This window comes from Canis lupus, chromosome 14 (genome assembly GCF_048164855.1).
Source record: "Canis lupus baileyi chromosome 14, mCanLup2.hap1, whole genome shotgun sequence".
NCBI classification, from domain to species: Eukaryota; Metazoa; Chordata; class Mammalia; order Carnivora; family Canidae; genus Canis; species Canis lupus.
In genome coordinates, this window is record NC_132851.1 from 7,283,480 (window position 1) to 7,307,842 (window position 24,363).

Below are 24,363 nucleotides of genomic sequence, written 5' to 3' on the forward strand. Positions count from 1 at the left end.
AGGATTTCATGGTCAAGTAGAGAAAATGTAGGTTAAACAGTTTTTTGTTTCAACGTTTTAAATTTGAGTATGATTGGGATGCCTGGGTGGCTCAGTGGTTGAACGTCCTGCCTTTGGCTCAGGTCATGATCTTGGGGTCCTGGGATCAAGTGCTACATAGGGCTCCCTGCAGGGAGCCTGCTCCTCTCTCTATGTCTCTGCCTCTTTCTGTGTGTCTCTCATGAATAAATAAATAAAATCCTTAAAAAAAATTTTGAGTATGATTGACACACAATGTTACATCATTCCAGGTGTACAACATAGTGATTTCACATCTCTATACCTTATGCTATGCTCACCACAAATGTAGCTGCCATCTTTCACCATACAGTGTCATTATAATATCATTGACTATGTTGGATTTGGATTTTTTTCTAAATGCAGGACTTCATCAAGCCCTTTGTTATGTTTATGTGCTTTGTGACTTTTCAAAAGAAAGATAAAACGTGTAGTTTCCTGGCTTGCTTTGACCAAGTAACCTTTTGTCTGTGAAGCATATCTTAGAATCAGTATTCCTGGGAAAACACCTAAACATCCTCAAACTTAAATAGCAGCATGTGTTTTTAGAGAATCAGAGTTAGAGGAAGTAGACAAAAAACTTTTCTCTATTTAAATAGTTTTATATCTCTGGTTGCAGTTTTCATTAAATGGGTGACAAAGGATGAACTTGACCTTCTTAGCTGTTTTACATATCCCTGCTCCAGTCTTTAACTGAATCATGAAGACACCCTTTAGAACTAGTTCTGTGGTGAGCTAAGAGGTGTAGGAAGAAGAAAGATGTCAATGATGGAGAAATGAAGTCAGGTGGAATAAAGCTGTGGTGATCTAACCAGAGGTGAATTGACTTAATCTAAGCTATGGAATAAATGAGACTTGTAGATTTGAAACACATTGTGATGGTAAAACATAGTATGACTCTTGTGGTTATTTTCAAATGTCCCAGATGTTGTTTATGTAGAACTAGGGGATTAACTTAAAGGACATAGAGGAAGATTTATGCATAGATAATGAAGGCTGCAGCTACCAAAGACAGCAATCTAGAAGATAAAAGAAAAAGATTACTTACTTACAAAATAAGATTATTGATATACATATTAGGGTAAATGATATTGGCAAAGAGTCAAATAAGTCAAATAAGACTCTGAGATTTAGTTTAGACAAATTTATCAGAAAGAAATGTGAACCACATCTATAAATTTTAATTTTCCAGCAACCCTATTTAAAAAACTAAAAAGGAAACAAGTGAAATTCATTGTAGTAATATATTTTATTTAATCTATTCAAAATATTATTTCAGTGTAATCAATACAAATTATTAATGAGATATTTTATATTCAATTTTCTGTACCAAGTGTTTGAATTTTATATTTGCAGTACATTTTTTTTAAAGATTTTATTTATTTATTAATGAGAGACAGAGAGAGAGAGGCAGAGACACAGGCAGAGGGAGAAGCAAGCTCCATGCAGGGAGCCCGACGTGGGACTTGATCCCGGATCTCCAGGATCAGGCTCTGGGCTGAAGGCAGTGCTAAACTGCTGAGCCACCCGGGCCGCCCCTGTTTGTAGTACATTTTGATTCAGAGCAGCCACATTTCAAATTCTCAGTCAGCACGTGTGGCTTGTGCCACACGGGACAGCGTAGATTTAGCCCCTGGCACTCTGCAGATGTGCATCTTGAGCTTTGGCTTCCTTATCTATACATGAAGATAAGATCCATTTCAAGGGGCTACTATAAGGATCAAAATATAAAATGTATGTGAGGATACTTTGTAAATTATTTACAAATAAGGATGAGTATTTCCTTACTTGTCATGGCACACTTGGAGCTGTTCTATAGATGCAACTAAAAGTGCGTTTTTCCTGTAAGCATCAGAAAAAATGAACTCAATGAAGGCATTAACAATGAATCCATGAAAAGATAGAAGTAACTACAGTTTTTACCCCATATTGCAAGTTATTTTGCTGCTCTACATTCTATTCTGTCTGATGGAGTGCAGCTAAACAAAATAAACACTTTCATGTGCTACCTTTCCAAAGAATTAAATTATCAAAAGATTGTTTTCATGGAAGAGCTGATACATTTTTTATCTAATTATTTAATTCTCTACCCCTTATTTGGCTACCAAGAAGTTAAAAATAAGTTTGAAATTCAACTATAACAATTAAGTCGGACCTGGGCAGCTCTGGTGACCCAGCAGTTTAGCACCGCCTTCAGCCCAAGGTGTGATCCTGGAGACCCAGGATCGAGTCCCACATCGGCCTCCCTACATGGAGCCTGCTTCTCCCTCTGCCTGTGTCTCTGCCTCTCTCTCTCTCTCTCTCTGTCTCTCATAAATAAATAAATAAAACCTAAAAAAAAAAAAAGACTTTAAAAAAAAAGTTGGACTTAAAGTAGTGTATTTCTACTCATTTACATTTCATTATTTTTCCTTTTTTTCTACTTTATTTTACCATTATTTTTTCTGCTTATTCTTCTTTAGTAGTAAAACTATTAATACAAATAAAACCAGGGACGCCTGAATGGCTCAGCGGTTGAGTGCCTGTCTTTGGCTCAGGGCGTGATCCCCGTCCCAGGATCAAGTCCCACATCGGGCCTCCTGGGGGGGCCTGCTTCTCCCTCTACCTATGTCTCTGCCTCTCTCTGTGTCTTTCATGAATAAATAAGTAAAATCTTTTTTAAAAAAAAATTAAAATATTAAAAAACCTAAAACCAAAGGTTGAGCTATTTTACAGTTTTTTTTTTTTACAATATACTGCCATTGAGAATCTTTAATCAAATTTCATCAAAGATTACCAGCCGTATTACATGCCATGATTAGCTTTCTATAAACAACTTTGCTTTCTGTGTACAAATCAGCATCAGTGAAATAAAAAATAAAACCGTTTCCTAGGCCAAGAATTTTATTAACTTTGTTTCAAACTTTATTCCCAGGCTCCTTCAGCTTATATAGCTGCAAAGAATGTATAAGCAAAAACTGGAAAGAGTTGCTGGGTCCAAGGAGCTTGGGCTTAAAAATATTAGATATCTAGATTTTATCAGATCCATGAACCAAATGTTAAAAAGCAATCATAATATAAAATAGCAGCTCCCAGTAACTTCTTCAAGTTTTATCTTCTTCAGATGTTGACTCAATTTGGTTTGCTCCATTCTTGGAAGCTTCATCAAAATTCTTTGCAAGATTGGGAACTTCATCATCATCCTCCTCTCTCGTAGCAAGTGATGCTTTTCCATCTACAGATTGTGTAGGCAGAGCATCTGCAGTCTTCTTAAAACTAGTCAGATTGTCTACACCAAGGTGGTTTAAGATGCTGAGAAGCATTTCTCTCAGCTGCTTTGCCTCAGCATGACCTGTGATGGTCCAAGTGTTGGCTGCTAGCGATGCCTGAACTTCAGGATTGTTGAAGTGGGTCACTGATCCCTTGGCTTGTGAACATATTCACTTCTTCAACACCAGAAATATTGTTTACCCCTAATTTCTTTAAGAAGAACTGAAGTTTTTATCATCTGCTGTAGTCGTTCTATGAACCATCTTCTTCTGGCAAGCAGTTCCTTTCCCACCAATGAGCACTTGCGCTTGCAGTTTGGTGAGTCTCTCCTGGTTCATGATAGTTTCTTTCATCTTGGAGTGGAAAAGGGCCCATGCACAGGGGAATAGGGTTGGCACTCAGGGGACCCCAGGAGGACCAACTGACGCACACACACACACACACACACACACACATACACACACACGGGGACACAAGACAGCAGCTCTATTTTACAGATTTTTAAGATTAATAAGATTGACATTGAAATTAGATAACTGACTTATCATTCACACCAGAAAGCAAAAGTTCCAGAAGACCAGAAAAAAAAAAAAAATGATCACTATTTTGATAATAAACTATTTTTTTAAAGAGAAAAAATTTAGTTATCAAGGAATATAGAGCTGACATTGTTTAAAAAATGCTATACTTATTCCTTTAACCAAATTAAATCCTGAACAGCTCATCAGAATATAAAAGAATACGATTCTGTTGGGGAGATCCACAAGTTTTACCATAACTAGGTAATGAGATATAATTAAATTTGTAGTCTATTTTTGATAGTCTCATTAATTCTATGTATTTTCACCATTGTACTATTAGGGAAAGCAGAAAGTAGGCACAGATATAAAAGAATAGATATGTTTTGTAGTCTAGAGTTAAAAACTGTGACATCAACATACTTTTGGCAAAGCTTCCTATAATACTTGATATAGTCTTACATTATGGAGAACTACAAGGAGAAAACTGTTGCTTTAATTGGCATTGAAGTACCTTTTTTTGGTATAGATATGATCTATACAGATTATGAAAACATGGGAAATTTCTTTAAGAAAAGAGGAAGTGGTTCGCTACCTAAGTCATAACTTATATTCTACCTCAGTCATGTAGTTTTTAAAAACAGGTCATCTCTGCACAAGAGACAAACAGGGTAGCAGTGCTATGATGTGAAATTTAGGCACCGAGTATTCCTGGGGCCCTGTGTTTTCTCAGAGTCTACATTCTCCTTAGATTGCTCATACTAAATTAGGTTATATGCTTCACAAGTTCAAAGACTTTATCTTCTCTATAAATTATCATGCTTAAAGCATCTACATTCAACCTCCCATATAATTATTTTTTATATAATTGGAGTTAGTAGTCACCCAGCTAAATTAAAAACTGCTAGAGAGAAAGCACCATTTATTATAACTCTTTTACCTACTTCATGATACAAAGACAGTATAGATTAGTGTGAAAGATTTTTCTTGCTTGATATCAAGTATCATCTTGATAGTATCAAGATGAAAACTCTCACTGGCTACATTTCTGTGATTTCTCTTTCAATCTCTGGATTTGGAACTGTTTTTAGACAGATCAATGAAATTTTCAGTGGTTATTAGTAGTTGCTATTGAATGACTTTTTATTTTATTTTCTTTGGGTTAATTCTAAAAAATCGGTAAAAATATAAGATAATGCAATGTACTTCTTAGAAATCCTAGTAAATCAGAGATTGATTTGTGGAAATAATAATGAACAAGTCAAATGAGATTCATTTACCCCTTTTAAAAAGTACTATGTTTAGCAAATCTTTAAGTATATATATACATATATATGCATCATGCTAAGGAGTCAGATTCTAGCAAAACTTTAAAATAGAAAAGAAAAAAAATAGAAAAGTCATGGTCTATGGAATGGTTTTTTGTTTTACTCCTCTTTTTCTGGTTATACCAGTAGTACTAGCAAACATCTGTTCTGACTGGTGAGTTGTAAAATATTTTCGGTGTTAACCCTGGTTTGTGTGAGGCATAATTGCCTTCATTATATCCCTTTTGTGCATATGAATAAATGAAAATGTGTTTAAATTTCTCCAGTTACATTTACATTTCACACCAGGAACCTAATTTCAACTCAATAACCCCTGAGAATAAAACATAAAATCTTGCTTAAGCCAGTAATTAGTTACATTTCATAGTAAACAAAAAGAATTCATTAAACTTTTATGTTTTTCCTTCCTGGTAATAGTGGGTTATGTATAAATTTTTAAGTATCCTTGATCTGTGTAACCTTCAAAGCTGTTATTTTAAGTCTTCATTTATTTTCTGATTAGAATAAAGAGCCTTTCACCATGTCTACATGTTATTTCCAAAGGGCCAAAGAACATTCATCCTCTTTAGGTTTACCTGGATCAGTATTATTTGTAGTGTAAAATCCTGACAAATGCACTGATACAAGTAGTAAACATTAAACTAAAAGAGAGCCTCCAGTTTTGGAGAGATAAGTAGAAATGAGAGATTTTTTTTCATTAAAACTCCAAATTATGTAATCAACAGCTAAAAGTTCAACTGTACTCTTCCTCACTAAATATATCTCCTTAGGTATCATTATCTCTCCCACTCTACTCATTGGGGTCTGACTTCTTGCACTTCCAGCATGGAGAGTAGGGGTACAGAAAAAATTTGGGAAAATTAGTGATTCTTTGTGGGGTTGATTGCTAATGTTCTTCTATTCTCAGATCCATAAGGGCTCTTCATGGCCCTTCATGTTAAGTATTGAATGTATGTCCTTATGTGTTAATGCCTTCCACCACCTACATCCTTTTATTCTTTTAAGACTCATCTACTCATAGATGGCTGACTTGTAGTGCAGAAATACACTCCACATAAAGCCAGATTGTTTACCTTATCTACATTAAAGAATATTTAATATTCTATCTCCTTGGCCTTTTACTACCTATTCCATGACTAAGTCAGGATTCAAAAAAGCCCTTGTAGCCAGGAAAGGTCACACCCCCGAGGATGCTTCCAGCAATCTGCTGGTGTTCCCAAAGTGCAGGAAAAGACATTATTTCAAAGGAAAATATATCTTGAAAGAAAATAGAGGAAAAAGGCTACTTCATCAAGGAGATCTGGGGAAAGGATGGGAAGAAATAATATTGACTGACAAATGGAACAAAGCCATAATAGTGTCTCCAGTCTTGAGTTACATGATTTTAATATGCTTTCTCCTAGAAGAAGTCAAATGATTGCCTTTGGAGAAAAGGTAATCTATACAAAAGTTGTTATGTGACTCTAGCCTTTTCCTTCATGGATTTGCTGACGCAAACTTTGCAGAAACATAGGTGTGGAAAATATGTGTTCTTGTAAATTCCAGAAGAATTCAATGTAGGCACTTAGTCCTTTGGTTTGTTGTTTGGGATTAGTTGCTCTTCACTGTAAGAATTTCTATTCAGTGCTTATAATGTGAACAATATAATGATGATAATCTATTGAGTGTTTAGGAATAAGTCTCAAGGAACGTAGTGATCTGACAGGCAAATTGTTTCCTGCTGCTAATGAAATATCAATGCAGAGTTAAAATTGCCTTAGAAAATAAATCTGTAGGTGAAACTGAAATATTTCAAAGCTGGAGTCTTTTATTCTATCGCTGTGTTCTGTTCTAGCAAAGAAATGTAACTCTATTTCTATTTAGATATGTACCTACTTGAAAACCTGATCTCTTGCCTTCCATATCAAAACCAACACATTGTGTAATTCTTAAAGTTCTTTGGGGGGACATGAAGTCCATATTTTTGGGATAAGGGTTTTTCTTTTATTCCTGAACTTTTATTGAATTATTTAGAACTATTTTATGAGTAATTAAGGAAGTAAATGTAATCGTACTTTAGGTATATTATTTATTATTTAGAAATCATAAAATTCTATAGAAGCAAGACCATCTAGACGCTTTAAGACTTGATTTTTATAAAAGTTATCAGGCTTGGGCAGCCCGAGTCGCTCAGCGGTTTAGCGCTGCCTTCGGCCAAGTCCCATGTCGGGCTCCCTGCATGGAGCCTGCTTCTCCCTCTGCCTGTGTCTCTGCCTCTCTCTCTCTCTCTTTCCTCTATGTGTATTCTCATGAATAAATAAATAAAATCTTTAAAAAAAAAGTTATCAGGCTTGATAACTTTTGTTAACAAAATGCTTCTGTTAACAGCAAACACCTTCCAACACCACACATACTTCTTTGTCAGAAATTCTTATTACTAGAAGTTGAAATGATACAGAGGGCTTTTTTTTTAAGATTTTATTTATTTATTCATGAGAGACACAGAGAGAGAGGCAGAGACATAGGCAGAGGGAGAAGCAGGCTCTACGCAGGGAGCCCGACGTGGGACTCGATCCCGGGTCTCCAGGATCACGCCCTGGGCTGAAGGCAGCGCTAAACCGCCGAGCCACCTGGGCTTCCCGAGAAGGGTTTTTTTTAAGCTTTTTTATTGTGAAATAATTACAAACTCACAGGAACCTGCAAAAATAATACAGAATGTCTCATGTTTCCTTCATCCAACTTCCTCCAGTGGTAGTATCTTTTATAAATATAGTATAATATCAAAACCAGGAACTCTAAATTGGTTCAGCAATGTTAACTAGACTACAGATCTTAGATGGGATGAGTGAATGTGAGGAAGAATCTAGAAAGTTTTTCATATTTGAGACTTATATGATATATTTAGTGGTTGTCTTAGTTTACTTGGGCTGCCAAATCAAAGTTCCATAGACCAGGTGGCTTAAACAATAGTAATTTATTTCTCACAGTTCTGGAGACCAGGAAGTCTGAGATCAAGGTTCCAGTCAATTTGGTTCTCTGGTGAGAGCTCTTTTCCTGGCTTTCAGAAAACTGCCTTCTTAGTATGTCCTTTAATGGCTGAAATGGGTGGGTTGGGGGGGGGGATATTAAGAGAGAGAGAAATGAAACAAGCTTTCTAGTATTTCCTCTTGTAAGACCAAATCCCATTAGGAGGGCCCTACTCTCCTGGAAACCTAATTACTTCCTGAAGGCCTTTATCTCTAAATACCATCACATTGGAGACTAGAGTTTCAACATATGAAGATAAAATTCAGTCCATAGTGATGTGGAAGCATTTATCAAAATAGAGAATGTAGGTGAGGAAAGAAATACCATTTCTATCTTGGGAATGATGATTTTGAAATGCCTATGGAGATAGGTAGGAGGCAGCTGCCACACCAGTCTAAGGTTTAGGGGGTTGGCTGGGCTACAGATGTAAAATAGGAGACCTAGGAGTCATAAAAAACGAGAGTGTTTATAGGATGAGAATTGATGGAACTTCACATATCTGTTCAATAGAACAGTTCCTGATCAGTAATGAACATTATAGAAAGGAGAGCTCAACTTGTATCCCATTTGTGAGGAAGGGTTTCATTAAAGAAGTAGGACTTTGATTTATTTAGATAGAGAATGTGTATGTCTGTGCATGTATAAGATCATCTAAGTATAGAGGCAACCTATCCAATTTTTTAACTAAAGCTATGTTGAGCTAATTCTTCAAGATTCCCAGTATCCATTTCAAGATTTTTCTTTTAATCAGTAGGTTAATTTTAATAGCTATATATTCAGTTCACAAAGAGTAAATAATAGACATATCTAGTGTCCATTATGTGCCAGACATGATACAAGTCCTAGAGAGTCAAATATAAGGAAGACTTATACATTTACTATGCATGAAATACTCAAAATCTACCAAGTAAGGCAAGTATAATGTGTGTCCAGTGTGAGAGGTGTGAAATGATTAATGTTTATAGCAGGCATTGGAGGGATGTAGTATCCAAGTGAGAGTTTATTATATATGCATGGGAAAGGACTCACAATATGTAAGGTTTTTTTTTTTAATGTACACAAAAATTATAGAGTATGATTCAATTTTCATTATAATTTAATTACAGATAGTAAATATACCAAAATATATTTTTCCTTCATTTAGGTAGTGAAAATATGAGGGTTTTTTTCCCCATTAGACTTTTCAATATTTTCCTGGTTTTCTACAATAAGTATATCATGTTTTAAAATTATACATTCTTGGGGTGCCTGGATGGCTCAGTCAGTTAAGCCTCCCACTCTTGATTTTGGCTCAGGTCATGATCTTGGGGTAGAGAGGCTGAGCCCTGCTTTGGGCTCTGCACCCAGCGCAGAGTCTGCTTGTCCCTCTCCCTCCCTCTACTTGCATTCTCTCTCTCTCTCAAATAAGTAACTAAAATAATAAAACTAAAATTATGCATTTTTTATATAATTAAAGAAAAAAAGCAGTTGAATGGACTAAGCTGCCTAGTTCACATGAATTACAAATATTGACCTTTCATAAGTTTCCTCCACTGGTTTGCCCATGTCCCACAGATTGCTCAATCTTCATTCATTTTGCTTTTTGTAAATTAAATTGTGTTTTTGTCTTTCAAAAAGTAAATTGTGAATTGGCTTTTTAATGATTATTTTAAGAACAATGAGCAACCAGACTTCTCTGTAAGTTATCTTATAGAATAGCTGTTTCTATGAGAATCAAAGAAAGAAAAAGAAGCCTCAAGTTAGTTTTCAAAGAAGAAATGGAAAGAAGGAACTGGAAACAAGCATCTTCTCTTTCCTGAAATTCTTTAAAGCTTTTAACATTAGAAAAACATTCCAGCACCTAAATGCTCAGGTCTCTGATGGAGGATAAGTCATTAGGCTTTTGTCATCAGGTCACTGACCCATGTTCCTGACCTGGGGATGACACAAAACTGCATTCTCTTAGGCACTTCCCTTTGCCTCTGATACCTCCTTGCTATTGGACTGGATCTGTTATTCCTCTAGAGGTCTAAAGGGATGAAATCACCAGAATACCAGAAGGTCCTAGCATAAACTCTGGAATGTCCTGGCTAAATGTCAACATGGAAAGCAAGAAATATCTATCTATCTATCTATCTATCTATCTATCTATCTATCTATCATCTCCTCATATACATTCTGAATGTATTCCAAACACATATTCCAAATATATATTCCAAATGTGTATTTCAAATACATATATATACACACAAATTATATATATTTTCCCCAAAGTGCTGAATAATGGTTACAAAATTATAATTTGAGGTAGTATGTATATTTTAATATATATAACATAGATTAATAATTTTTGTTAATTATTGAATTACTGAACAAGCCAATTTTTAATGTGAAACTCTGAAGACAAAAAAAAACCCTCATTAATCACTTTGCTTCAGAGATCACAGAATACCAGAACTGAAAGGAACTATCTAATCCAACTACCCATTTGTTTCTTGAATCTTCTCATATCATCTTCCGGGTACTTGGCCTATGGCTAAACACTTCCAGGGACAGGGAATTCACTTCTTAAAGATAAAAAAAACCTACTCCATCTTTCTAAGAGCTTTGATTATGATTAATATCTGGCTTGCTGTGACTTCATTCGTTGGTTAGTTATACTCTTTGCACTCATGTAACCCTTCAAATGACAGTTTTTCATATATTTTTAAAATATTTTATTTATTTATTCATGAAAGACACAGAGAAAGAGAGAGAAGCAGAGACACAGGCAGAGGGAGAAGCAGGCTCCATGCAGGGAGCCCGATGCGGGACCTGATCCCAGGACCCCAGGATCGCACCCTGGGCCAAAGGCAGGCTCTAAACCGCTGAGCCACCCAGGGATCCCGTTTTTCATATTTTTAAAGAAAGTTTTGATGTCCTGCCTGACTTTTCTTTTTAGCCTTCACCCTTTTTGTCTTTCTTATTCAAGTTTCCAAATACTTTAATTCATCTCCTCCAAAGGTCTTCAAGTTGTCCCTGAAGAGTGAGTGGGATCCTTAGCGTACGGGACTGTTTCAGTGCAAAATGGGCTGTCACCTCCTTTCCTGTAGACTTGAGAGTATGCATCTATTTTGGTATATCAGAGTACATAAACTCCTTTAGGTAACTCCTTAACAGCTCAATCATTTCACAGATCATTTCAAACAATCAAAAATAAGGAAGATGCAGTAGCCACCATAGGATTTTGAGTTATAGCGGGTTACAACTAGTCTAAAGGCCTATTGCTTTCTTAAACATTTGAGGAGTGTTAGATTTAATTTTTCTGCTTTTTCTTTGTGAGTTTGTTTTAATCTCTTCCTTTTCTGGGATGGGAAACAGATGGGAAAGGTGGTAACACATGGGAGTAAGCAGAGATATGCAGTCATTTCTTAAGAAGTACTGAAGGGCACAAAGTTTATTACCTAAAATGCTCTCCTTTGGTGGAGAGGGGAGGTGCTCTCTTTTAGCAGGATCTATTTTTCGTTATTTGCTATAAAAAATAATTTAACCTATACATTGAAATGTAGTCTCCATTCCTTTGAGATTTATGGTGGGCTTCTCAAGACAGTGATAATTAAGCCTGTCATTTCAAGTCTTATTTTACCAAGATTGTGCCATGGCTTCTGACTGTGAAATTAATAGACTCTGAAAACAGCTGGTTGTAAATTCTCACTTTTATGAATCATCATACTTTACCTAATAAGCATTTTTGTGGTGAAAATAAACTTCTTCTGATTCACCTATTTCATAGATGTGGGTCTCGGGACCTTGTTTTATCAGACCAGATTTAGTAAAGTGAGGCACCATGCATAATACTACAGTGAGTTCTGGGCTTTTCTGGGAAACAATTGAGTTTAAGACCAAAAGCTAAAGAGGTTCAGAAGGAAGTATGTTGAAAATATAACACATGACTTAAAAACCAAAAGAGATTATTTAGCAGCTTTAGCAGTTTCAAAGAAACTATTATTTATGTGTAAATTATCTAGCATTACTCAATCCTTAATCCTGTAATATTCCAGTTTCTAATCTATTAATAATCAGCAAACAAAAAATGTGACAAAAAAAATAAATGAAATAAATTTTAAAAAATTTTTAAAAAGTGTGACAAAGATTTGTTAGTTTAGAGCTGATCAGCACAACCCTATGGCAAAGTTCTCCTTAAGTAAATTACCCTGTGTCCTAGAAAATAAAGTCATTTCCCAAGAAGAGCAATTATCCTAGAAAAATGTTTGTTCCCAGAAGAATTAATGGTCTAGTGAAAATGTTCACCATAATATGTGTGAACCAAAAAAAAAAAAAAAATCGTTTTACTGTCAAAGGGAAGCTACTTGGGTGCTGATTACGTTATAAGATTCCTTCTTTAACAAGTTACTTGGTTGGTAAGGGTTCTTTCACTTTCAAGCAGGAGTGAATGGCAGTTATGGATTCTGGCAGGAAATCAAGGAACAGCAGTATCTGCATTGCAAGGATGGGGTCACTCGTTCCACACAGTGGAATACCTCTCTGCCAGTACATGATTTAGTGCTAAGTGAAATACTGAGAAAGGGCACACTTTATGAAAATGATAGGTATAGTCCTATTCCGAATCATTTTGTGATGTTACATTACAAACTGAATGTAAACTCCCTGAAATAAATTTCTGACTAAGAAATTCCAATTCAAGAGAGCATAAGGAAAATTATAATATGCACACTTCACATTTTGAAAGAAACATTTCTTGCTCTTGAACAGTAGTATTTCTTTGTCTTTCTGATATAAAAAAGAGCTGAAGATGAAGTCTATATTCTCTGTTTTAAATGTACTATCTAAGACAAAGGTGATCCAGCTAGCGCCACATACGAATATCATTAAAAATAAAATTTCTACTTCACTTGAATGAAATATGAGAACTCACCTCTCTTGTAGTGAGACCTGGAATTCAACACAGAAAAGATCCATGGGAAATTGTTTTTCAAGATCTTAAATTCAGCTTTTGTTTTTCTCTCTTTTATGAGTTGGCCCAATATAAAAATGTGCATTCATTCATTCTTTCAACAATATTCCTTTGAATATGTTCAAGGACAATACCAGGTATTGAGGATATAGCAGTGAATAAGACCAAGACATGGCACCCACCATCATGTGGATTATGACCTAGCTGTAGAGATATTGAGTGTAAAACCCCACTGTGAAGTGGTTGGAAGGGGGCAGGCAAAGAAGCTCTTAGAGAAACAGGGTGAACAGAGGTCACACGGGTCCACACAGAGAGAAGGGTTCCTCTCCTCTCCTTTCTCTCTGTCTCTCCCGCCCCCTCCTCCTTCCTTCCTCTCTTCTACTCTCCCTCCCTCCTTCTTTAATCCCCTTGAATCATTTTCCTCCTCCATCTGTTCGAGTGGTTATTTTAATGTTTAATGTGTACCTTCAGCGTATATAAATATGCTCTTATAAAATGTGCAGTGTATGTTGTTTTATATATGCATTTATGTTCTTCCATAGGCATTTTAAATTACCCTCTCCTTTTATTTTTTTCATTGAGGATTATGGTTTTCAGAGCAGCTATGTGTACATTCAGTCCTGTGTTTCTAACTGCTGCATTGTTCTACATGGTATGCATTTACCACATTTATCCTCTCCATTCTTTCAATGCGAGACAACCAGATACGCTCCAACTCCTACCACCACAAATAACTGTGAGATGAGTATCCTTGTGTATCTCTCCTTACGAGCCCGGGTGAGAATTTCTAATGTATATCTATATTTACCCAGAACTAAGTTTGTCGGGTTGTTCCGTGCGCATCTAATCAATTTGGCCAGGTTCCACCAGCTTCTTCACCAGATCACCTCTTCTAAACGACTTTTCTACCAGTAGTGTGTATCTCTATATCCTCACATCCATGCTGGCATTCTTCCTAATTTTTAGCATGTGAGTATCAGTATGATGATTAGCATGAGTGATGATTAGCAATGAGTGATTGTTCATTATTGTATTAATTTGTTTCTCTAATAACTAAAACTAATAAGTTTGAAAATCTTTTATTTTATTTTTTTTAAGATTTTATTTATTCATGAGAGACAGAGAGAGAGAGAGAGAGAGAGAGAGGCGCAGAGACACAGGCAGAGGGAGAAGCAAGCTCCATGCAGGAAGCCCAACGTGGGACTCGATCCTGGGTCTCCAGAATCATGCCCTGGGCCGAAGGCGGCGCTAAACCGCTGAGCCACCTGGGCTGCCTTGAAAATCTTTTTATATCCATCAATCTTTTGCTCTAGGCAGATTGACTGTTCCTAACCCTTATTCATTTTTTTGTTGAGGTTTCTATCTTCATCTTTTTGGTTTTTAAGTTTCTGATATTATTTTCTTGTTCAGTTTGAAATATTACAGAAATCTCCTTGTCATGTAGAAGTTTTGGGGGTTTTTTCCATTATGAATGTTGTGGGGTAAAATCTGGAAGAATCCAGAACCTCCCAAAGCAAGACTCTTAAGTGTTAAGCAGTATAGACATACTACCTACACCATGTGAAGATCTTTAAGTGGCCTTTTTCACAATGGCTATATTATTTTCTAGCCTGTTTAGAATAAATTCTTAGAGCAAATATCAATCATGAGAGTTTTCTTTTTTTCAAGTTGTGAAAATGCTTCTATATTCCAACTGTGTATTTGAATCTTTATTGCATATGATTCCTCTTTAACTTTTAGACATTGTGGCTCCAAAATTCATTTTCTGGAGCAAGCTTTCACAAATAGTTTACCAAAATTTATGAGCTGATAAGATTTTACAGTTTACAAATATTGGGCATTATTTACACTGTATGATCATAGAACTTTACAAAATCTTCAAGGTGACTTGCAATCAATGATAAATTTTTCCTCAAAATCATCCTTATATCAAGACTCAAATGTAGAAATAAAAATGTTTTGGAGCTATTACTGGATAGACATAGACATACTAGACGTACTAGACATAGAGTGGGAACATGAGGGTGAATGAAAATAAATTTCATTAGATAAAACAGAGTAGTGTTTCTCTTACAGTTCAGTTGGACGTTTTCACTCATTTATTGGCAAAAGTCATTTATGGAACATTCAGTACATGGTGCAAAAAGTGTGTGTGACCTATCAGATATTCGATAAACAGTTGATGTATCAGTGAATGAACATAATTATAACACAATGAATACAGTTTTTTATAACTATCTGGTAGAGACAGATTCGAGATACTATGGAATCCTAAAGAAAGAGCATCCACTCCAACCTAAGATTAGGAGTTATTCCCTGGGAGACACCTGAATGTATGCATAGAAAACATCTAGGTGAAGAGAAAAAAGAGGAAGGTGTCCCAGGTACCCCACCTTCACAAATATGTGGGTGGTAAGAAGTAGCCTGGAATGTGCAGGGCAGCTCACACAATCCAGTATTGCTGGACCTTAGAGTAAGAGACAGAGAGAAGCAAGAGATAGATAGCGGGCGTGCCCCTTGGGCCAAGAGAAGGGAAACCACTGAAAAGCTTTTAAGCAGTGACTGGAACTAACTTGCTTTTTAAATAGATCATCTGCTTTAATAAAGGATGGATTGGAAAGCACTTAGACTGAGCAACAAATCAGGAATGTTTTTAAATGATGGAGATGAGAGAGTGTGAGGTCCTGAACTAGAGAAGAAGTAGAAGCAGTCTGAGGGATATGTAGAAGTTACGAATTAGGGCTTGAGGATTAGCTGGATGTGGATGAGAGTAAAGAAGAGAGATGTTAAAGATGATTTGCAGCTTTCTACATCGGGTGGCTGAGTGAATGAAGGCATGGTGCTATCACCTGTTAGGAGAGGGAATACAGAATTAGAAGCAAGTTTGGCCAAGAATGGGGCATTTGGGGATACTTTGAAGGTTTGATACCTCTGGAACTTTCAAGTACTGCTGCACAAGAGGCAAGTGAAAAAGAAAAGTTCAACAATCATGTATAATAATAGCGTGCAAAGAGTGAAGGAGACAAAAGGATTTCAGAAAGAGGAAGGCATGATGATGGTGGATTCAAAAAGCTGGTGGAATTTAAGCTGAATGTTGAAAGATGGGCAGCATATCAATGGGCAGAGATGTAGGAGAGCATTCTGTGACCAGGACACAGTAATGACTTTAGCAGGCTCTGTATTTGCAAGGCTAGTGGCACCTTGAATTCATAAACCTAGGGTTGGGGGGTGGAAACTTGAACTAGATGGTACCAGAGATGCTGTAGAACTTGGCCCCTTTGCTAAGGGGTCCTAACTCACAGTCTAAAGTATGCTACAGGGATGTGATAAATGTGGGTCCTACCTGGGCAAAGGAAGTACGGGGTCATGACAAGAGACCACATAGAAATGACGCTATTGATAGACTAGGAGGTATATCATGATCCTGAAGGTCCAGAGACTGAGGGTATGAGAAATCACTAGCTTCCAGACACAGGATAAAGGAACAATCAGGGTAGCAGTTAGCTCTGACACAGCCGAAAAGAGGCTTTGAGACAAGACAATGTTTTCCACACCCTACTAATGGACTCAAATGAAAGGAAATGAGAAGCAAAGAGGTGCGCTGAGTAGCAGAGAACAGAGCAGCAAAGCTTGATTAAAGCTAGATGTATTTGAAAAGTGGGAATAAAATTAGGAAGGTCTTTTGGTTGTAAGCCCTGAATTCTGAGACTGGTAGATTAGATTTTGTCCTGTTAACCCACTGAGACCTTGTTGTTTTCCTTAGAAAGAAACTTGATTTTTAAAAATTTGTTCTAGAAAAATGTATCTGGCAAAAATGTCAAGATGGACTGAAAGTGGGAGGAACTGGAGGCAGAAATGCCAGTGAGTACGTTGTGAGAGAATCCAGACATATGGTCAAGAGGGCTGGGGCCAGGGCACAGGGACTGGAAATTGAAAAAAAGAAATATGTACCATACGTATTTTGAAATCTAAGTTGGTACCAGCATCACTAGTGGTTTTCATCTGAAAACTATGCCAATGTACAATGAAACAAAGTTGTAATTATAGCATAAAATTTGATTTCTGAAATAATTTCTAAAACATAATTAGATATTTTAGCTTTGTCTCTTTTTTTCTTCATATATAAAGAAAAAATCTACATACTTAGATTTATGGGAATTTTTTATGGCTTCATTTTTTTTTTATTCAAGTACAAGTAAGATATAGTGTTAGGTTAGTTGCAGGTGTACAGTATAATGGTTCAACAATTCTATACATTACTCAGGAATTCATCACAATAAGTATACTCTTAATCCCCTTTACCTATTTCACCCATCTCCCCACTCATCTCCTCACTAATAACCATCAGTTTGTTCTCTGTATTTAAGAGTCTAGTTTCTTAAAAAAAAAGGGGGGGGGGTCTACTTTCTTTTGGTCTCTTTTTTCTCTGGTCATTTGTTTTGTTTCTTAAATTCCACATACAAATGAAATCATATGGTATTTGGCTTTCTTTGACTTACTTCATTTAACATTATACCCTATAGATCAATCCATATTGTTGCAAATGGCAAGATTTCATTAGTTTTTATGGCTAAGTAATATTTTATTATATATCTATATATGTATCCATTCATTTATTGGATTGACAGTTGGGTTGCTTGCATATCTTGGCTATAGTAAATAATGCTGCAGTAAATATAGGAATGCATATATCTTTTTGAATTAGTGTTTTTGTTTTCTTTGGGTAAATACCAAGTAGTGGAATTACTGGATCATATGATAATTCTATTTTTAATTTTTTGAGAAACCTCCATACTGTTTTTTATCCTGGCTGCACCAGATTACATTCCCATCAGAAGTGCATGAGAGCTCCTTTTTCCCATATCCTCACCCACATTTGTTATTTCTTGCGTTTTTTATTATAGCCATTCTGGCAGGTATGAGGTAATATCTTATTGCTTTGATTTGCATTTCCCTGATGATTAGTGATGTTGAGCACCTTTTCATGTGTCTGTTGGTCATCTATATCTTTGAGAGGTTACTTACAATTGATATATTCGATAAGGGGTTAATATCCAAAATACATAAAGAACTTGTACAAGTCAACACCAAAAAAAATCCAAAACAACAACAACAACAACAAACCCAATCTAATTAAAAACAGAGAGAGGGTATAAATAAATTTATGGGAATTTTAAGTTGCTATGTAGATCGGTGCATCCCAACACAAATTTAATAACAACACTTGGGGTTTCTAAATTCTTCCCGAGCTATCACACAATTCTCAAAAGATTCTCAGAATAAACTCACTTCAATTCAATATATGTCACAATGATCTCTAGGAGAAGAAGGTGGTCATGAAAGCAAATGAACAATTGAAAGATATAAAGATTTCACAGATTTAAATGATATTGTATGGGACATTTAGAAATGCAAGATTTTATATTTCTATTATATTTAATTAAATAGCTAGAAAAATGACAAAGTTTTTAATGTATTCAGTGCTTTAAAAATTAGCCAGGCTTCTAGTACTGAATACCTCAAATGATAAAAGTGAGAAATATATGTTCATGTTTTATTTGCTTTCTAATAAGTGGAGCATAAAAGATGTGTTCATGGCATCCATTTACTTTAGTGAATTGGATAAATTATCCTTGCATTTTGTAGAGCTTTTTAAATATAAAAAAATGTAATTTATAAATAAGGATTTTTTTATAAATAAAGATTTAGAATGCAAATGAAGAAAAATCCATTTTAAAAGCCACAATTCACAGTAATAGTTGTCAGATGATCCATTTACATTCACCACAGAAGCTGGTAGTAGCAGTTTTAATTTTAAAATCTTTTCTCTAAAAGCATGAATGAAATAAGAATCAGAGTATGACTTTTTTTTTTTTCAGAGTATGACTTTTATAATGAACAACTCTTATATTAGAATTTATTTAGATAAATTGGTGTCTTTAGAAGCAAATCAGTGAGGTAAGCCCTGATCTTTGTGGTAGTAGGCCCTGTGAATTCTATATCATCAGTAAAATACAGTTTCCTTCTTTAAGAAAAGTGAAGCCTTATGTATATAAAAATATAGTAATAAGTGTGTTTCTAAGATTATATGAAAATTTTGCCTTTGTTTAAACCGGATGCATAATATCCACCATTGGTGTAGAAACACCAGTTTTTAAAACAGCAAAAGTAATTAAAAGATACCACTTGATTTATGGAAATTCACTTTTAATTTTTATTATAAAGAGATATGGTCTGTTGGGACAGCAAAATCATAAGAAGATGTCAAAAAATTTTAGAATAGATCTAAGGAATGTTAAGTAAAATAAACTTTTAGAAAAAAGACTGCTTAAAGCTTTTGAAAACACTGTAAATGCTGAAGATTATAGATTTACTTTATCTCAAAGTTTTGCTTGGGCTTTGCTAGGACTGCTGTAATAAAATACTACAGAGTGGGGGGCTTAAGCAACAGACCTTTATTGTCTTACAGTTCTGGAAGCTGGACATCCTCTCTCCTTGACTTAAGGTAACCACCCTGTTGCTGCCTACTCACATGGTGTTCTCTGTGTATACACACAGAGATGTACACACCTCCCCAGTGTCTCTTTGTGTGTCCAAATTTCTTCTGATAATGACACCAGTAGTATTAGATGAGGGCCACCCTTACAGCCTCATTTAATTTAATCATCTCTTTACAGACCTTATCGCCAATTACAGTTACACCCAATGAGGTCTTGGCACTTCAACATCTAAATTTTGAGGGAACACAATTCAGCCATAGCATCTATGAAGTGATATTACATATAAGAGGGACAACTCACAATCAGATTTCTTCGCTTTACTAGAAATAAGTATGGAATGAAATGTAAAGGATAGTGCCTTCACTTTAAAACTTCCATTACCCTGGAAGGATAAGTGATTAGAAAGCATCTTTCCCAAATATTTAGGAGAAAAATATAATCAATTGTCTTCATGCAAGCTGTGCTTATAGACAGAGATTATACCAGCATCTTCTCAAGACATTTTCAAATCTTCAAGACATTGTCATTCTTCCCAATCCCGCAAATACAAAATGGTTTGTCAAGCCTAGAAACTAGAAAACGTTTATAGCAGTAACATGCTTAATATAATTATCTGGTTCTTTTATCAGAAATTAATTTGGGGAATAGGAAATTACATACAGTTTTTAATACCACAAAATTTCATTATGCAATGTATGGCTGTTATTATATTCATTAAAAAATTATATTAGAAAAGATTGTGAGAGGATTTTTAAAATAGTAAATTTCTTACACTCTTAGTTATAGGATATCTTATATTATTGCCCAAATTCAGAAATATAATTAAATGGTTGGAAAGACTTTAAGGTAGGAGAGCAACTTAAGGAGAACCTGGGTGGCTCAGTGGTTGACCATCTGCCTTTGGCTCAGGTCATGATCCTGGGGTCCTGGGATTGAGTCTCGCATTTGGCTCCCCATGGTGAGCCTGTTTCCCCCTTTGCCTGTGTCTCTGCCTCTCTTGTGAATAAATAAATAAAATCTTAACAGAAAAAAAGAGCAACTTAAGACCATGCAAAAGCAATTGAATTCTCAACATATTCTAAAAGAATTAGTTATCATTCAACTAGAAACTGTCCTTCTTATTTTTATAAATGCAAGAAGTAGAGCAATTAATCCATTAGAAACTACTTCTGAAGTATTCAAACTTTTGAGTTTTTGCTTTGGTGACTAATAAAAGAACTGCTATAGCTATTTCTCAGTTGAGTAAGGGGACAGATGAGGCCAATAGTTTGAATATTTTAAATTGACTCTCCTTATGTTCTCCAGAGTTGTTCCATAGTCAATATGGCAGTAGTAGTTGATTCAGAAGGACCCTCTGCTTCCCATTCCACCCACATGAAAATACTAGATAAAACATAGCAAAATAATTTGGGAACATAAATTTATCCTGAGTCTGTCATCTGGCCACTTGAATAAAATAAAACCTGTGAGCAGTTATTCACGCAGTTGGGTGATGGGCATGAAGGAGGGCACTTGATGTAATGAGCACTGGGTGCTATATGCAACTAATGAATCACAAAAATCTACCCCAGAATTAATAATACACTATATATAAATGAACTTGAATTTAAACAAAACCAAAAATATATATATAAATATAGCTTATAGTATCCTATTATCGTAAATCTGCCCGTATATACATTATGGGAAAGTTCTGAACTTTTGTAAATACATAATACATTTTAATAATCTTTGTGATGGGGAACCCTGGGTGGCGCAGCGGTTTGGCGCCTGCCTTTGGCCCAGGGCGCAATCCTGGAGACCCGGGATCGAATCCCACGTCGGGCTCTCGGTGCATGGAGCCTGCTTCTCCCTCTGCCTATGTCTCTGCCTCTCTCTCTCTCTGTGTGACTATCATAAATAAATAAAAATAAAAAGAATAGGAGCTGCCATTCCTTTAAAAAAAATAATGATCTTTGTGATGTTCACATTATGTCATGAAGTAATATAAACTAGGTGATAAACTTAAATCCTAAAACTGGAATTAATCTTCTTGAGATGGCTGTTTTGTCAGGCTTGGTTTTACTTAATCAAGGACTTGTTTAACCACTACTGTTGTATAAATATTATAAAGTGTCTAATATTTGTGTATAGCATTCTTCCAAAGGCCGATGTTAAATTTCTCTGGGTGGTATTAAATTTTAATATATTAAAAATATATATGCAGACAGTTCTCTAACATAGTGACTGAAAAATTGTCTTCATCCCCTCACTGTCCACTTCTGGAGCACCTAATTTGGAAAAAAAAGAAAAAAAAAGTTACTTGGCCATTTTAGCAAATCTGTATTCAGTTTTTGAGGAAAGAGGGTAGCTAAACCAAAGCTAGAATTCAGGAGAAAGGGGTCCAGAGAAGAATCTTAGGAAAGGCATGTTTGCATGTGAGAAAATTTTCTGGTTCTAAATTATAAAACTTCCATAAATGTATTCACATATTTTTAAAAATCACTTTTAACACTGCCTACAATTTCACCAATTAAGTTAAGGATAGTATTTGGATGTAAAAATATCTCTGAAAGATGAATCCATTTCACCTAAAACCAGCCTGAGATTAGTAATACTTGGAGAGTAGTATTTTAATCAAACAAAGGATAGGGAACTGATGATTTGGAATTTGTGAGCTTTATTTTCACTACTAAAGGAGATATTTCTCATATCACCCTGAGGCCATTATATTATTTTCTCTCATTTACAGATGAGAAAACTGAGGCAGAGAGAGAATTTAAGTAATTGCCCAAGGTCATACAGCTGTGAAGTGGAAGGGCTGGGAGGTATATACTCCAACCTGTCTAATTCCAGGGTTCACACCATTATCCACTGTGCCTTCAGGTCTTCTGAGTAAGAATAAGCAAACATCTGACCAGGCTTTTTGGAGGATGCCCTTTGGGGGGGGTGCAGAGAATGGAGAGTGGAAATTGTCTTAGTGCTGTTCAGAACCAAGCAGAAAGTTTAAAACTTCAAACTCTTAAAGTTGGAAGGAGCTCAGTGACCCTGTGTAAACAGTAGAGAGAAGCTATCTGATTGCTTTTTATAAAAGTAGTCAAGGAACAGAGAGATTAAGTGACATGTCCAAAATCACAATCTGGGGACGCCTGGGTGGCTCAGCGGTTTGGCATCTGCCTTTGGCTCAGGTCATGATCCTGGGGCCCCAGGATCGAGTCCCACATTGGGCTTCCTGCATGGCGCCTGCTTCTCCCTCTCCCTGTGTCTCTGCCTCTCTCTGTGTCTCTCATGAATAAATAAAATCTTTTAAAAACAAAAACAAAATCACAATCTGTTAAAAAGATATCTAGTTTTATTTTTTTCCTCTTCCCCTATGATCCTCTGTTTTGTTTCTTAAATTCCACATATGAATGAGATCAAATGATCATTGTCTTTCTCTGATTGACTTATTTTGCTTAGCATAAAATTCTTTAGTTCCATCCACATCATTGCAAATGGCAAGATTTCATTTTTTGATGGCTGAGTAGTATTCCATTATATATATAAAATAAAAAATAAATAAAATAAAATAAAACAAGATGTAATCAGAGAGGCAGCCAAACAATAGAAAGAAACTGAGGGTTGCTGGAGGGAAAAGGGTGGTGGGATAGGGTAATAACTAGGTGATGGGCATTAAGGAGGGCATGTGATGTAATGAGCACTGGTGTTATTTAAGACTAATGAATCACTGACCTCAACATCTGAAACCAAGAATACATTATCTGTTAATTAACTGAATTTAAATAATTAAAAAATATCTAATTAATGATAGCCTCAGAGTTAAAAACAGACTTCCTTTTGACATACAAAACTTGAAATGTCTGCCAAGGACTCCCCTCCCACCAGAAAAAGAGATGGGACTCTTTGTTACCTAGTTTTGCATGTCTGAAGAGGAAGAAGAGCTGAGCCTGCCTGGCCATTTCTGCTGGACCCAGCCCATCTTTCTCTCATGGATAAAACCAAGGTCTTTGTCAAGCTGCAAAGCTAGCAAACAGGAACTGGCAGGTTTTATTGGAGAGGACAGAAGAGGTGAAATTACAAATAAATTTTTAAATTGTAAAATTCAGTCTAATGTATTCCTATTGGCTATGTAGATGAGATCACATAATATGATAATAATAATATTAAGTTGTTAAATGTTAAATAATGTTTGAGTGCCTGTATCACAATCCTGAGGTTCTGTGTCCACCCCCACTATTTTCAACATAGTAATATGATGCATTCTCATCAGCAATAGCCACTCACTGCATAAATGAGTCACAGGTTCTTCAGGGAGGCAGGTGTAAGTTTTAAAGCCTTGTTCGGCAAGTTAAATAATCATGAAATTATGATGCTGCTACGAAGAATTCCTGGCCAGAGATACTATATATTTCATGAGATTTCAGAAAATATGTATGGTGGGAATTGACTGACCTTTCCATAGCTGAAATATGAGAAGTAAGGAGACAAATGTCTATTTAAAATTGAAGAATACTTTCTGTGGCAGATATCAATATGCCATAACAAGAAAAACCACAGTGGGGAAAGGCACTCAATGATCTGTTGGAGAAAATAGCAGAAACTGGATACCACAGACAAGGAAAATCTGAAATTTGAACATGAAGAGGTAAATATAATTTTAGAAGGAAAACTGAGACTTAGAAGGATCAGATTTGGGACTGAGGTATCAGAAAATAGTGTATCTTCCTCAATATAAATAGAAATTACAGAAAGAAAAAATAAGGAAGAGATGGTGTTTGATTAGAAGATTTTTA

General features: G+C 35.7%; 1 protein-coding gene, 1 long non-coding RNA gene and 1 pseudogene across 50 annotated transcripts in view; 1 reads left to right on the top strand and 2 right to left on the bottom strand.

Annotated features, from left to right (window-relative positions):
- LOC140603677 (uncharacterized) overlaps window positions 1–13,230 on the bottom strand; it is a 30,015-nt gene extending 16,785 nt beyond the window's left edge. Inside the window, exon 1 of the long non-coding RNA XR_012006627.1 lies at window positions 13,053–13,230. This is a non-coding gene — a long non-coding RNA (uncharacterized lncRNA). The remainder of the gene's footprint in view (window positions 1–13,052) is intronic.
- RIMS2 (regulating synaptic membrane exocytosis 2) overlaps window positions 1–24,363 on the top strand; it is a 581,405-nt gene that overhangs the window by 510,704 nt on the left and 46,338 nt on the right. The window lies entirely within an intron of this gene.
- On the bottom strand, window positions 3,038–3,659 carry LOC140603673 (transcription factor BTF3 pseudogene; annotated as a pseudogene).